The sequence below is a fragment of the Pongo abelii genome, chromosome 4, assembly GCF_028885655.2.
Source record: "Pongo abelii isolate AG06213 chromosome 4, NHGRI_mPonAbe1-v2.0_pri, whole genome shotgun sequence".
Lineage (NCBI taxonomy): Eukaryota > Metazoa > Chordata > Mammalia > Primates > Hominidae > Pongo > Pongo abelii.
Window position 1 is genome coordinate 2,909,823 of NC_071989.2, and position 16,385 is coordinate 2,926,207.

A 16,385-nucleotide genomic window follows, 5' to 3' on the forward strand; every position below is an offset into this window, starting at 1 on the left:
CCCTCTCAGTCTTATTCGCTGGTGTTGATGCCCCCTCTGTCTTATTCGCTAGTGTGGGAGGCCCTCTCTGTCTTGTGATAAGTCTCCTCTTGATGGGCCCTGCCGATGGACTTGCATTCTTTCTCTAGACGCTGTGCTGAGGCTCTGTGATGCCTGTGGTGGGATGTGGGATGCCCTCTCTGTCTTATGCTAAGCCTCCTCTTGATGGGTCCTGCTGCTGGACTTCCATCGTTTCTCTGGACACTGTGCCGAGGCTCTGTGATGCACGTGCTATCTGGTGGGTCCAGTCCTCCTCATCGCCTCCCTGTTTTTCAGACTTCTCATCCATTTACATCTGACAGTTATGCTATGTTTTCCAATGGCTACATTTTTTTCTGTGGATTTTGGGGTACATGCTGTTCTTCTCTCCTCTCATCACCCCAGGTTTACAAATTGTGCCCCCAGAAGGTGACCACCCTCTTGGGAACCCAGGAAGACTCTGATCCCAGAGAGTGTGGAGTTCTGTGTGTGCAGACACAGATCAGAGGCTGTGAGACTTGGAGCACTCTGCCTCCACCAAGCCTGTGAGGGCCACACAGTTCACACGGGCACATGGGGGCCCAGAGCCTTCAGAGTCTGGATCCAGGTGTGTGGCCAGCACCTGTCAGGAAAGCGAACTACTCCATGACAGTCTGCTCCTGAGCTTCCCTGAGTCCTCAGCCCCCACAGCTCTCAGGCTTTTATATCCCCTCCCAGTGTGTGGGCATGCAAGTACACGTGTGTGCACACACATGCATGCAATACACACAACACACAATCCACACACTGTCTACACAGAACACACATATCAGACATGCAACGCACTCCATACATACCATGCATACTTCACAAACAACCACAACAGTGCACACACAAAATACACCACAATACCACACCATATCGTACACACACCTCTACACACAATACACCTATCACACATACCACATACCTAGCGTACACCACTCACACAACACATGTAAGTTATACCACCCATACCACTAACACATCACACAGATGCACACATCATACAGCTCACAACATAACACACACTCACACTATGCACTCATTACAGAGCACACAACACTACACACAGATAAAAGTGAGTAAAACAAATAGAAAGTTTGTAAAGCCTGAGTTTGCTAAGTGTGATGGCTTCTGCTATTTTCTATTTCGTTCTAGTCTATTCTTTTCTATGTATTCTATACATTTTCTAAAAAGCTGCACCTGGCACTCTGACTTGATTTCTACGCAGGGTGCAGGGTGCTGGCCAGTGGACACGTGCCCATGGGAGACCCACTCAGCCCTGTGCCTGGCCCCTGCTCACCCTAGGTCCCTTGTGGGGTTGACTTCTATAGGCAGATGTGTCTTCTCTTCTCATATTAATGTGCAAGAATGGGCCACAGGCAGGTTGTTTTTGTTTTTGAATCTTTTCTCTTGATTATAGACCCCTGAAAGCAGGCTACAAAGCACAGGCGGCCGTGTCCCTCATCTGGCCAAATGACTTCTTCCCAACTTCCCACTTGCCAAAAGCCAGACAGGGCCTCTAACGCGCGCGTCCACTGTCTGTTTCCTGGGGTACACGGGCACACGCTACTTGTGGGGGTTTTCTCCTTTGGGACGATATACACAACCTGGTTTGAAAGTGGATGGAAACACCACTGTCCTCTTCAGCGAATAGCTGGATGGCCCAGAATCTGCCATGCCCCTCCAGTCAGGAGCTGGGGCCACGCCATGGGATCATCGAGGCAAACAACTTCCGTAGAGCAAACAAAAAGAGGATGTCATCTGTGGCTTCGTGTGTTTGCAGAGTTTTGCAGTGTTTTCAACAACTGCCATTTTTATTTATTTATTTATTTCTAAGAATCAGCACTTTCGCATTCTTTCATGGAGCTAGGACAAAAGGCTTTTCTAAGATTTTTTGTTGTTGTTTTTTGTTTTTAATTTCAGAGCCAATAACAGCGGCTGCTTTTCACTGTCTCTGTGGGAAGCCACCTTTTAATCATTCTATTTGGGCTTGGATACGTGGTTGTCCAATGTTTACATTAAGAAGTATACAGTGAGCCTTCCCTTTAGAAGCAAATGAGTAGTCGGGTGGCGTGAGAATCCAACTCGATCTGAATATTGATGATCTCGCTCTCGGAGTCTCTCCGAGGCTGGGGGTGTGAGGTGTTGATCATTGCTTCTTACTGATAAGCGGAATATTTCCAGAGCGTGAAGACTTCTGTGGTGTGTGGAGAGGATAACTATAATCTGCACCCGCACGCCAAGCGCTCGCTGCCATTTGCATGGCCAAGCAGCCCGCGTTATGCTAAGCTCTCCATTAGAGCCCCGCGAAAGGTCTCCCCTCATTTGAATAAGGCCTCTTCTGCATGTGAAAAAAGAGCACTGAAAGGGAATGCTCTGTAATTAGGGTGGCATTTGGAAGCAGAGGCCTTCAGTGTTCACTTTTTGTGATGCTAAATTGTCGAGCGTTTTCAAATGTGTTGTAATTGTCGTTTTCATTAAACATTTTTATTTCTATTTATTTTTCAAAGCGTGAGTGGCGGGCGTATCACAGAGAGTGAGGGAGCTGATGACTGTGGCTATCTAGATTATGGAAAATTTAAATCAAACTGTTCAATGCAATGTAGAAATATGTTTAAATATAGGATTAGACTTACAGTGTAGGAAGCCGTCAGAAGATCAAAAGGGCCTGCTCAAAAAGTCATGCTAGAAAGGAGTAGAGAGTTACTGGGGAATCCTACAGTTAAATGATTATGAAGTGCTTTCAGTAGATTTCATCCAATCTAACTCTTAAGATAAAAGTCAGCACTGCTGAGAGTGCTAGGAGCCATGGTGGTCACTGTCTTCAGCACACACAGGAAATGACATGTTCGGCTTAAAAGCTGTATCCTGAACAATGACGCAGAAGCTCCCAGGAGGCACCCAGCAACCCTAGAGGCTGATGGACACCAATATGAATATGGATTTCTAAACCCATGTTGAATTCCTCTCTGTTTCTATTTTTTATTTTTATTTTTTAAACAAAAGCAAATTTAAACCTGCCAAGTTTCAAGTAGGCCTGGGAAGGTCAGATTTGACTTCTTGGAAGGTAGTCCAGCAGCACTATAAGAAACGAGCCTGGGGGCTGGGTGCAGTGGCTCATGCCTGTAATCCCAGCACTTTGGGAAGCAGAGACAGGCAGATCACTTGAGGTCAGGGGTTCGAGACCAGCCTGACCAACATGATGAAACCCCATCTTTACTAAAAATACAAAAAAGTAGCCGGGGGTGGTGGTGGGTGCCTGTAAAACCAGCTACTCGGGAGGCTAAGGCAGGAGAATCACTTGAAACTGGGAGGTGGAGGTTGCAGTGAGCCAAGATTGTGCCCCTGCACTCTAGCCTGGGCAAGAGAGCAAGACTCCATCTCACAAAAAAAAAATAAAAGGAAAAAGAAAAAAAAAGAAAGGAAAGGAAAAGAGAAAAAGAAAAGGAAAAAAAAAAAGAAAAGTAAAAAGAAAAGAAAAGAAAAGAAAAAGAGCCTGATACCCAAACCAGGGACACTGGAGAAGACCTGCCTGGTGAAACTCCTTAGCAGGCACACCTGTCTTAAGAAGCTGAACCTGTCCTAATTTTTTGGCTTTTATCTTATTATCCTTTTAATATTTTCAATATACCTGTGAATGTGTTCATGTCTGAAACACTTCATTTGTGCAGTAATTGCAGTTCTATAGTAAGATTGTTCAAAATAAGTCAGCAATCAATCCAGGGTTAAGAAATGTCTTATTTTTATTACTAGACGAATCTGCCGTACTTTCCTATTGTATTTGTTGATTCATGGATCCTTTCTCTGTCTCCCTATGTCTTTCTCTGTCACTTGCCTTAATTTCTATTCAAATACAGATTGTAAGAGAAAATGTGGCACATATACACCATGGAATACTATGCAGCCATAAAAAATGATGAGTTCATTTCCTTTGTAGGGACATGGATGAAATTGGAAATCACCATTCTCAGTAAACTATCGCAAGAACAAAAAACCAAACACCGCATCTTCTCACTCATAGGTGGGAATTGAACAATGAGAACACATGGACACAGGAAGAGGAACATCACACTCTGGGGACTGTTGTGGGGTGGGGGGAGGGGGGAGGGATAGCTTTAGGAGAGATACCTAATGCTAAATGACAAGTTAATGGGTGCAGCACACCAGAATGGCACACGTATACATATGTAACTAACCTGCACATTGTGCACATGTACCCTAAAACTTAAAGTATAATAATAATAAAATAAAATAAAAAAGAAATGAGATTTTTCCCAGATCCTCAGACAAGTACTCAGTCTGGCTGATACCCTGATTTCAGCCTTGTGACATTCTGAGCAGAGAACCTAACCATGCTGAGAGGGACCTCTGACTTACAGAACTGTGAACTAATAAATGGGTACTGTTAAAAAAAAAAAAGAAATGGGTTTTTTAATCAAGACAGATCATTTATCACGATTTAATATGAATTTGTATGACTGTTTTTTACAAGTATGATTTTATGAATTACTCTTCATTTAAATAAGCATACCACCAATCATTAAGCTTTTTCTCTTATAAACATTTTTATGCCTCTGACTCGTGCAGGTTTGCAAAATGTCATGTTACAGTATTTGTCTCACCATGCCCCTTAAAGACACTATTAAATTTAAGTGCTTTAAGTATATCTTTGCTTCCATTTTAGACATTTTAAAGTGTGTTTTGAAAATACAAAATACATAGTTGACAGCTCATTGCAACAACAAGAAGCCATTTCTGGGCACAGGCCTGGAGGGAAAGGGAGGAGTGTCACAATAGGAGCCGTGGAGCCAGGAACTTCTCATGGCCACGGCATGACGTGGATCAGGCCTGGAGGGAAAGGGAGGAGTGTCACAATAGGAGCCGTGGAGCCAGGAACTTCTCATGGCCAGGGCATGACGTGGATCAGGCCTGGAGGGAAAGGGAGGAGTGTCACAATAGGAGCCGTGGAGCCAGGAACTTCTCATGGCCACGGCATGACGTGGATCAGGCCTGGAGGGAAAGGGAGGAGTGTCACAATAGGAGCCGTGGAGCCAGGAACTTCTCATGGCCACGGCATGACGTGGATCAGGCCTGGAGGGAAAGGGAGGAGTGTCACAATAGGAGCCGTGGAGCCAGGAACTTCTCATGGCCACGGCATGACGTGGATCAGGCCTGGAGGGAAAGGGAGGAGTGTCACAATAGGAGCCGTGGAGCCAGGAACTTCTCATGGCCAGGGCATGACGTGGATCAGGCCTGGAGGGAAAGGGAGGAGTGTCACAATAGGAGCCGTGGAGCAAGGAACTTTTCATGGCCACGGCATGACGTGGATCAGGCCTGGAGGGAAAGGGAGGAGTGTCACAATAGGAGCCGTGGAGCCAGGAACTTCTCATGGCCACGGCATGACGTGGATCAGGCCTGGAGGGAAAGGGAGGAGTGTCACAATAGGAGCCGTGGAGCCAGGAACTTCTCATGGCCACGGCATGACATGGATCAGACCAGTCCACGGAAGCCGCCATGGCACCAGCAGGGGAGAGGCACAGGGACGGCCAGCACAGGGGTCTGAGTCCAACAGAGCTGTATGCAAATCATGACCTCTCCATCCCCTCACTGTTACTCCATTGGGAACTATGTCCCTCCCAGTCTCCATCTGTGAAGTGAGGATAAGGCAGCGACCTCCTGTGCAGGCATTCATGGAGACCGCGTGTGCCCAGTGTGGCTTTGTTAGCGGCGGCGCATTCGCACGGGTCTGCAGCCACCTCAGTTCTTGTGCCTCCTGCGAAGAAATAATTTGACCAAGGAGGCATAAGGTAGAAGGAGAGAACGAGGCAAGTTTCAGAGCAAGAGTGAATCTTTACTAAAAGGCTTTACAGCAGGAACGAAAGGAAGTAAAATACACTTGGAAGGGTGCCAGGTGGGTGACTCGACAGATCAAGTGCACAGTTTGACCTTTGACTTGGGGTTTTATATGTTGGCGTACTTCCGGGGTCTTGGGTCCCTTCTCCCGATTTTTCGCGTGGGCGGGGCTGTCTGCATGCGCAGGGGCCTGCCAGCCTTTGGGAGGAGCATGCGCAGTGTGTTCACTGGAGTTGAGCGCATCCTCACTTCGAGGCGTTCGTCCACTACCAGTCCAATGTTCCTAGAAGGTCGTTTGCCAGTTAAAAGCTGCTATTTTGTCTCTTAATATGCATGCTTGAGCCCACTCACCCAGAACCTGAGATCTTATTGGGAAGTGCTGATCACCAGTTTCAGGGTTTTTTTGTATCTATTGGGAGATCGCCTTTCCCTAGCGCTGGCGGCGACCCATTATTATTTTAGAGAGACAGTGTAACAGCTGCCTGACCATCACCTGATGGCCACCTGACATTCCTGGTGGTGGTGGGGGGCCCCTCTCCTGCCCTGCTCATGTCTCACTAGCTACCTACTGTAACAGCTAGGCCATTGGAACATGGCCACCTTCAGTCCCTGGGAACCGTCCAGATCACGTTTCCCTGGAGCGGGTTCCCTAACATAAACCACAGGGTGCGCATTCCTAAAACCCTCAGGTATCCCATAAAATTTCTAAAGGCTGCTGAGAGGATGTTTTTTTGTGTATTTCGAATAATTCTGAGGGATGTAAATACATGAAAACTATTAGGAAATATTTTATTCATTTTATTGATTATTTAATGAGTCTAATTCAGAGACCCATTAATCTTTCTATAGACTTAGAGAATCTGTAGCTGAAGCCCCAGAAGGAGTGTTGCTGTGATTGGGTGGGTGAAGCCAGACGTGAGAGGTGTTGTAGACTCTGCCTCTGACATCTCAGGGCATGTCTCAGAGAGTCGGGAAATAGTTTCTGTGCTCTGACTTAATATGTGATCCAAAATCATTGCTTATTTTTGCCAGAAGATTTGATTTTGACTTTTTGATAATTCTACAGGCAATGCAATTTGTGGACAAGCCCATGAAACCCAAAGGTGAAAAAGGGAAACAGGTTTACACAGACAACCCTTCCTCCCACGTCTCCAGGCATTCCTGCTGGAATCTAATCACCTTTGTCTTTAACCAGGCTCCCTGCCACATCTTACCAGGCAATCACAGGTGTCAGTTGGTGTCTCGCCACTCCCTGAGGGTGGATAGAGTTGTCTAATATACCCAGACTCTTGAATTGTCTAGATTGCTACCCCTGTGGATTTAAAAAGAAGGTGACTTTATAAAAATATTCTTGACTTTTGTTGACAATGATGAGAATTGACCATAGATTCCTATTTTTCACATGTGATTCTGTTCTGGCAGCAAGGTTTGCTTTACTTTCCTGAGGATACGCACGTGCACCCTGGATCTCATCTCCACATGCATGGTGGTGGGTCCCTTCCATTTCTATTTCCTAGCTCATCACCTGTCTTCATGCTTGGGACTACCTTTCTGTTGAAGGTGAGAATGCACTCACATACAATCTGCAGAGCCGAAAGTGCGTTAATCATCATGGTATGAAGAGTTGAGGCTACACCGGTGTTCGATGCCATTTCTCTTCTCTTGCACCTCATTGTGTGGTTGCTTTTTACCCCTTGTCTATGCAGTCGTCATTGTTGGTAAGTGACAATGTAGAGACCCATGGCCCCTTCACTTCCTGCGACCCACAGGGCTGTTTCATTAAGATTCCCTTAAGAATCATAAAGTGTCCAAAATGGAGCATTGGACAAAGGCAGCCCCATGTCTGCGGTTGGGAGCTGAAGGACGTTAGAGATCGATGCTGGTCCTGGTCTGCCCGGCTGCCCAGCTGCTGGCACTAAAGGGACCCCTCAGCTCAGTCCAGCAGCCCTTGCAGGATGCCTGCCTCATGCTGGGAAGAGCATCGAAGGCCAGCGTGAGCCCCTACAGACACCCAAGTGAACCCCAGTTCCTGCCAGCTCACCCTCGTAGCTGCACTGCTCCTCCTGCTCCTAGCGCTTCCTTCCCACTGGGACAGCCAAGCCCATCCCAGTGGTGATGGTGGTGGCAGCCCATCTGGAACAGCCACTGTGGAGATGCCAGCTGAGTGGGGGAGGCATGGCCAGGGCTGCATACTTTGTGGAGCTGGTGGGGGCCAAGAACAGGTGGGAGCCCCTCCCCCTACTGAGTTGGCAGTGCAGGAGCCCCACACTCCTGGGCACAGCTGCAGCCACCCAGCTGTGGCTCTAGACCTGGGCATCCCTGCACTCTCAGGAGCCTGGGAAGCCCCTGCCCCCATAGGCTTGGAAGTGCCTGCTCCCGCTCCCTGGCATCTCCCCACTCCCAGCACCTGCATGAAGACAGGTGATGAGCCAGTGCCGAGCAAAGTTGTGGCCAAGTCTGAGTGCTGTTGCAACCCAGCCAGGGGTGTGGCTGTTTAGGGCAGCACTGACATGCCAGCACCCTGCTGTCTTGGCCCCCTCTGAAGACTTTGGGCACCAGTGAGCTCAGGGAGAGAAGATGGGATGGCTCAAGGTGGCTCAGCACTGGCCTGCAGGCACCACTCAGCACGGACAGCCTGGACACTGCAGAAGGCATGTCGATGGTGGTGGGAGGCAGAAACGTTCCTAGGCAGGAAAGGGCAGGTCCCTGGTGAAACCCCACCTTTAAGGCAGGAACCACCTGGAGCCTGGAGGCTAGGCTTCCGTTTCTGGGTAGAGTCCATGTCCTGGAGTGAGAACTCATGGTGCTTTTTCCAGGCCCACCTATGGCTGCCCATGGACCAATCAGCACATACTTCCTCACTTCTGAACTCATAAAAATCCCTGACTCAGCTAGACTCCATGCTCCTTGGGACGACCTGACTGCAAATAGGAGCCACCCACTTCGGGACTCTTCTACTTTCTTTGAGACGACCTGCCTGTGGATAGGAGCTACCCATTTCTGGTCCCCTCTACACTCTTCAGGACAATCTGCCCACACATAGCAGCTACCCACATCGGGACTTCTCTATACTCTTCAGGAAAACCTGCACATGGATTGGAGCTACCACTTTGGGAGTCCTCTACATTCTTCAGTATGACCTGCCTGTGGGGAGGAGTTACCCATTTCAAGTCTCTACACTCTTAGGGATGACTGCCCACAGATAGGAGCTATCCATTTCAAATCTCCTCTATACTCTCTTCAGGATGACCTGCCTGTGGATAGGAGCTACCCACTTTGGGATGCCTCTAAACTCTTTTGGATGATCTGCCTTAGATAGCAGCTACCCACTTTGAGACTTCTCTATACTCTCCAGGACAACCCACCCACAGATTGGAGCTACCCACTTTGGGATGCCTCTAAACTCTTCTGGATGATCTGCCTGTAGATAGCAGCTACCCTCTTCGAGACTTCTCTATACTCTTCAGGACAACCCACCCACAGATTGGAGCTACCCATTTTGGGACTCCTCTACCCTCTTCAGGATGACCTGCCTGTGGATAGGAGTTACCCACTTCAAGTCTCTATACTTTTAGGGATGACCTGCCTGCAGATAGGAGCTACACACTTCAAGCGTTGTCTACAGTCTTCAGGATGACCTGCCTATGGATAGCAGCTCCCCACTTTGGTTTCTTCTACACTCACCGGGACAACCTGCCTGCAGATAGGAGCTACCCACTTCAGATCCCCTCTCTGCTGAGAGCTGTTCTGTAACTCAGTAAAGCTCCTCCTCACCTTGCTCAATCTCCAGTTGTCCATGTAGCCTCATTCTTCCTGGACAAGAACTTGGGACCCACTGAACAGCAGGAGCGAAAGGAGCTGTTACTCATTCCTGGATGGCTGGCTGAGCTGTGGGCAATGACATGCTCCTGGACTGTGGGAGAGAAGAGTGGCACCCCTTCTGGAGGCCCAGACCTCAGGATTCCCTGAGCCAGAGCTGCTGTAACACTATAGTCCTCACATCCTCCACCAGTGCAGGTGGCTGCCTCACACGACAGGAAGCAGTAGCAGGGCCAGGTCAGCCCAGCAGCTGCAGGCTGGGGAGGCATAGCAGGACTGAAGGAGCTGTAACACAAATGGACTGAAACACACACACTGGAAACACCTCCCTGCTCACCACGCTTCAGGTGGCAAGAAGGAGAGAAGAGCTGAAGCCCTTCTGGGATCCCAGACCTTGGGGCTCCCCCAGCCTGGGCTGTGACATGCTGTAACACCCTCTCTGGGGTTCTGTGGTTTTTGGTGTCTTCAAGCTTTTGGGCACTACCACGTTCCCTGGTGCCTTCAGCAGAAACTGTTTGGGATACGCCTGGTCCAGTTGCAGCCTCACACAGAGCTGGCGCCTGTGCCAATGCCAGGAGCTGCCCACCCACTGGCTGTGTGCAGTGGCTGGACCTGTGCTTGCTCGCTCATACACCCTCTTGCTGCTCCATGCCTGGTTCACCCTTGGCAGGTGTGGGATCTGGGCTGGTGGTAAGAGCCAAGCACAGCCTGCCAGGCCGAGTGGGTGGTAAGAGCCCAGTGCGAGCAAACAAAACCAAAGCAGAGGGACCACCAGCCATGGAGGTTTCCTGCTGGAGAAGCGACACCCTAAGGATCCTGTGACAGCCACATCCTCCCAGCCTCATGTCCTCACTGCATCTCAGGGGGAAGATACCCACCTGGGCATCAACAACAGCTGCTCTCCACCTTGGGAGAGTTTGCAAGAGAAAGAGAAAGAGAAAGAACAAGAAAAAGATAATGAAAGCCAGAAAAAATGAAAAAGTAAGAGGGAATTTTACTGATTAGAAATAGAAAACAAGCCTGCAGCTCAGGTCTCTGGCTGCCCTGAGGACACACAGAGCAGAGGAGGTGGCAGTTCACCATGAGCTCCAGCACCGGCTGCACTCAGACCCATGGTGACCACACAGGTCTGAACAAAGGGATCCAAAGTGCCTGGCCAGTTTCTCCTTTCTTCTGTAAAATAATTGATTCTTAAATCTCTAAAAAGGATATATATATATTTATATTCATGCACATACTACATATATGCACATACTATGTATATTCACATAATGCTATCTTGCATATACTATACAGACACACATATACAATATATTCACATTCACACAGTGTGTCCATCTATGCTACATGTAAAACATAGGCACACTCAATACACACACACGATGTGCCAAGCCCTGATCCAGGTCCTTGCATACTTTGACTGTTCTTCACCTTCACTCTACATAGTTGGTTTCATTTTCTCTCCAATACTATAGTTGGAGAGAGTCAAAATCAAAAGATTAGGCATTGGAGCTGAGGTCCCCCAGCTAGAGACAGTCTGGCCAGGAGTTATACCTCGTTCTGCCTCCAGGTCTGGGCTCTGAGAGGCACCCTCCAGTGCTGCTTATTGCAGTGATACCTCTGGGAAAGATGCTGCCAGATCAGCCAGAAAAACAGATCAGAACTATAGCTGGCCTTTGGGATAAAGCTTTCAACAATTTCAAAGGCAGATTTCTGCTCCTAGGCCTTTTAGTGAATAGAGCCACCAGGCTGCTTACCTTAGACTGCCCATGACTCTGCAGTCTCCATTCCTGAGAAGGCCTTATGATGCCTGAGACAACAGCATGATCCCCACACCTCTATCATGTTCTACCATTGTAGAAATGCTCGCCCTTGCAATCAAACAAGACAAACAAACCATAAACACTGAGAGGAGAATAAAATGATACTTATTTGATAAACAAGTCTACAGGTCAGCAAACATAAACATTCTAGATTTTTGTAGATCCTGAATTTTAGAACCTTGCAAACACTTAAAAACTTTTTACACTATCTTAACTTTGACACTAAATATCAAGATTAATTTTATGGATGACAAAAATGCATAAGGCTTTGAGATGATAGTGAACCAATGGGGCAGGTAAATCTGCTCTAATAAAGGTTTCATTCTGCCTATATATTAAGTTAAATATATACTGCAGTATATTTTAAGTGCTAAGTAAATGATACAAATAATGAAGTTTGGAGAAAAAAAGAAGAAATGATATTTATTTGAGGCAATCTAGTTTTTAATTAATTTTAATTAAAATAATATATGACCTAATCCAACTTAAGGGAATTAACTTAAAATTATTACAAATAATATGAGAGTTCAGGAAGATACTCCATTATAGAGTAGATAGTCAGAAAGTAATAAAGTAGTAGAGGTTTAATAACACGACTAAGAATGTAATGAAAAAATCATACAATTTCAGCAATTAATTAATTAATAACTATAGGAAAACAACTGAAAATGTAGAAACTATAAGTGCAATGCTAAAATTTTTCAGATTTTTAAAAAATTTTGTATTATGTCTCATGATTCTGAATAGAATAAATCATCAAATTACACCACATTTAGTGTAACATCAACCTAAATTTCGACAGCTTTTTTAACTTCACAAAATGATTCTTAAGTTTACCTGCAGGTATATACACTTGAGAATTACTAGGAATATTTTTGAGAAGATGACTAATGAGGATGAAGGGGAATTTGTATTAGCAGACCAAAGAATATGAGGTAAGGTTAAAAATAATCAAAATAGTATATGCACTAGGATTAACAGACATGTCCACCGAATAAAATTAAAAATGCGGGAACAGCATAAAGAATTTTATAAACTTGACATTACAAATTGGTACAGAAAGGATATTTGTTGATATTTGTCGAAAATGTTGTCTTTAAATGACTAGTTTTTGTGTGTGTGTGTGTGTGTGTGTGTGTGTGTGTGTGTGTGACGGGGTCTCGCTGTTATCACCCAGCCTGGAATACAATGGCACAATCTCGGCTCACTGCGACCTCTGCCTCCTGAGTTGGTGATTCTCCTGCCTCAGCCTCCCCAGTTGCTGGGATTACAGGCACCCACCACCATGCCCAGCTAATTTTTGTGTTTTTCATAGAGACGGGGTTTCACCATGTTGGCCAGGCTGGTCTCGAACTCCTGACCTCAGGTGATCCATCTGCTTCAGCTTCCCAAAGTGCTGGGATTATAGGTGTGAGCCAACCTGCCTGGCCTGACTGGCTAATTTTTTGAAAAAGATAAATATAGATGGCAATTACACTACTGATTTAAAAAAGAATTAAATCAAAAATTTAAATACAAAATACCCAGTAATGTTCTGAGAGGAATTTTAAGTATTTATTTCATCTTTGGATAAATTCAAGATTACTAAGCATGTCACTAGGGGCAGAAGCAAGGAGTTTCCTTTCCTTGATTTTACTATGTAAAAATTGTTAAAATCCCATAGAAAAATAATATGATAATTGATGTTAAAACATAAGCAGTAATTTGGCAAAGTAACAAGTGTGGCATCTACGAGTTAGTACCTCAGTGTAAAAAGTGTTAATATAAATAAAGAGACCACAGTGATTTTTAAAAAATGGGCAAAGGATATGAACAGATCATGCACGAAAGCAAAAATGTAAGTGGATGAAAATCAGATAAAAATCCTGTAGGCTAATTAGTAATCAAAGAAATATTACTGCTATCACAAATTACCATACATCTATTTAGTGGCTTAAAACAGCACAGATTTATCACCTTATATTTCTGTTGGTTTTAATCTTACACAGGTCTCACTGGCTAAAATCAAGATGGTGGCAGGACCACGTTCCTTTCTGGAGGGTCTAAAAGAGACTCTGTTGCCCTGACTTTTCACCTTCTAGGACCCTTCCACATTTCTTGCCGCATGGCCACTTCTTCCACACAGCCGTCTCTCTGGTTCTCTGGCCATTCTCCCACAACCTGGAGAGTTTCCACTTCCAAGGTAAGGCTCTCCAGGGTAATCCAGGATATTCCATCTCAAGGTTCTCAACTTAATCATGCCTGCGAAGTGGCTTTTCTCAGGTAGGGTAACATTCAGTTTCCAGGGATAAGGATGTGAACACCTTTGTGAGGTGATCATTGTATCTACTATAGGCATATAAAAAATTCAATATACCTTAATATAATATGAGGATATTATAATTTTATATATAACATAAAATTATTATAAATTATATATATAATAAAGGGATAATCAATTTCCTAATGAATTATTTGACATCTGCTGAGATGACATAATGTTTTCCAAGAATCTGTTAATCTGGTGAATTATCATTGACTAATTTTTTCAATATTAAACAAACATTTTATTCCTGGGAAAGACAACTTGTTATGATGTATTATGATTTTTGTATTTCCTGTATTTAGTTTGATAATATTTTATTATGATTTTGGCATCTATGTCCATAAGTGAGATGCACTTACAGCTTTTTTCTTTCATACCAACCCTGTTATGTTTGATATCAAGTTTTTGTCAGACTTGTAAAGCAAATTGAAGAAAGCTTCTTTTCTTCTCCTCCTCCTCCTCATCTTCCCCTTTCCTCTTCTTCTTCCTCTGAGAGAGTCTGTATAAAATAGAGATTATTTTTTCTTGCCTGTTTCATAGAACTCGCTGTTCAAACCATTGTGCTAGAATTTTTCTTTGTGAGAAGGTATTTATTTACTAATTCCTTTTCTTTTATGTGTGTATGACTAATCAGGTAGTTTATTTCTGTCATTTTGAGCTGTTGTACAGTTTTCAAAGATTTTCTACTTTGTCTTTCTAAGAGTTTTAATTAATGGGAACGCATTTATTTATATATAATTATCTCTTCTAATTACTGTATTGCTGCTTTTCATACAAAATCTTTAATCACTTTATGTCTCAGTAAAATGGATTTTATCTACTTTATAATTATCATTAAAGTTTAATAATTTAATATATATACAAATCATAGAGCACTGCTTGCACATGGTAAATGCTACATAAGTGATTGTTATTGACATAATTCAACTTTCAATATTTTTTAAATTTCACTGCAATTTTTTCTCTGACCTGTGAGGTACTTAGAAGTGTTATTCCTAATTTCCAAATACATATTTCTCTAGATAGCTGTTCCTCAACTTATCATGGGGGCTACATCCCACAATAAACCCATGATAAAGTTGAAAAATTGTAAGCTGAACCATCATAAATCAGAGACTATCTGTATATGTTTTCAATAGTACCTATTTATTCACTATTAATTTTTAATTTTACTTCATTGTGGCCAAAAACATGTATTTTCAAAAATACAACCTTAAGAGATTTGTCAAAGTTTGCCTAATGGGCTAATATGTGAATGAACTATCTTACTGTTGCATCTTAAAACCCATGTGTGCTTGGTGCTACAGGTATGTATTCTTTTGTTGTTAAAGACACTGTTTTATGGATTTCTTTTAAATTAGTCATATTAATTATGCTGTTCAAATATTCTAATTTTTAAAATATACTTTTCTATCAATTATTATAGAGTATGGGTAAAAATCTACTATGATTGTGGATTTTGTGGATTTGTGCATTCATCCTTTAAATTAAATGAATGTTGGCATTATATATTTTAAGCCTGTGCTATTAAGTTTATACAAGTTTAAATTTGTTATATCATCTTTCTGAATGGCAACTTATCAATATCTCATTACTTTGTCAGGTCTATGCTCTTTTAATACAATTAAAACGGCTTTTTACGTTTTTACAAATATTTTTCTGGTATAGATTTTTTCATCCTTTTGTTTTCTACCTTTTGTATTTTTATGGTTTTGTCTCTTCAAAATGGCTTATAGTTTTTATTTTTTCTTAATCCAGTTTGATAATTTCAGACTTTTATTAAAGTATTTAGTCTATTTGCACTAACTGTACTTAAGGATTTATTTAGATTTATTCCTATTATTATTTTTTATATTTTCTTCTTTTGTATGTTGCTTTTTCTCTTCTCTTTTGCTTTATTTGGATTCATTGAGCACTTTTCATTCATTTGATCATTTCCTCTAGTAGTAGGGAAGTGGTTTTTGTCATGATAGACTCAGGTATACTTGGGGTAGTGGTTCAAACCAAGACACTTTTGTGAATGGGAGGAGCCACTGTTCATAATTAGGCTAGGAACAAACCCTGACTGTTCTGTGCACACCACAAAATATGTCAGCTTTAAATATACTGCAGTAATAAACAACCTTAAAGTATCAGTAACTTAGCAACAACAAAAAGTGTATTTCTCATTCAGGCTACATGCCCAATGAGAGTCAGCTGGATAGGCTCCGCAGGTCACTGTTTTTCAGGTACCCGGCCTGATGTACGCTTTACCTTACCCTGTGATTTTTATGACCTCGCAGTAGTAGGAAGTCAAAATCACATGGTGATTTTGGCAGTGCTCTCCCATGATGTAAAATATGCATGGAGTATCCAAATGCAGGAGCTGAGGAGATTTAAATAACAAAAGACTTCTAAAAGGAGTCCTGAAAATAAAATTTAGAGTTAAACATTTTTTGTTTGAGAGTAGATAAAATGAGAGTAGGTTATTTGATTTAATAGTGGTCTCTTTGGATCTCTAAAAATCTTTGCATATGCATTCAAAAAGTAAATAGAAATAGTAA

General features: G+C 43.6%; 1 long non-coding RNA gene across 9 annotated transcripts in view; it reads left to right on the plus strand.

Annotated features, from left to right (window-relative positions):
* Positions 1 to 5,474: 5,474 nt before the first annotated feature.
* LOC129059321 (uncharacterized) overlaps positions 5,475 to 16,385 on the plus strand; it is a 44,088-nt gene continuing 33,177 nt past the window's right edge. For 2 of the 9 annotated variants that reach the window (XR_008525118.1, XR_008525115.1), the window contains exons 1-4: positions 5,533 to 5,953; positions 6,962 to 10,695; positions 12,370 to 12,472; positions 13,526 to 13,719. This is a non-coding gene — a long non-coding RNA (uncharacterized LOC129059321). Of the gene's footprint in view, positions 5,954 to 6,898; positions 10,842 to 12,369; positions 12,473 to 13,525; positions 13,720 to 16,385 lie in introns of those variants that run through there. The other 7 variants (XR_008525119.1, XR_008525111.1, XR_008525112.2 and 4 more) reach the window with 7 other exon arrangements.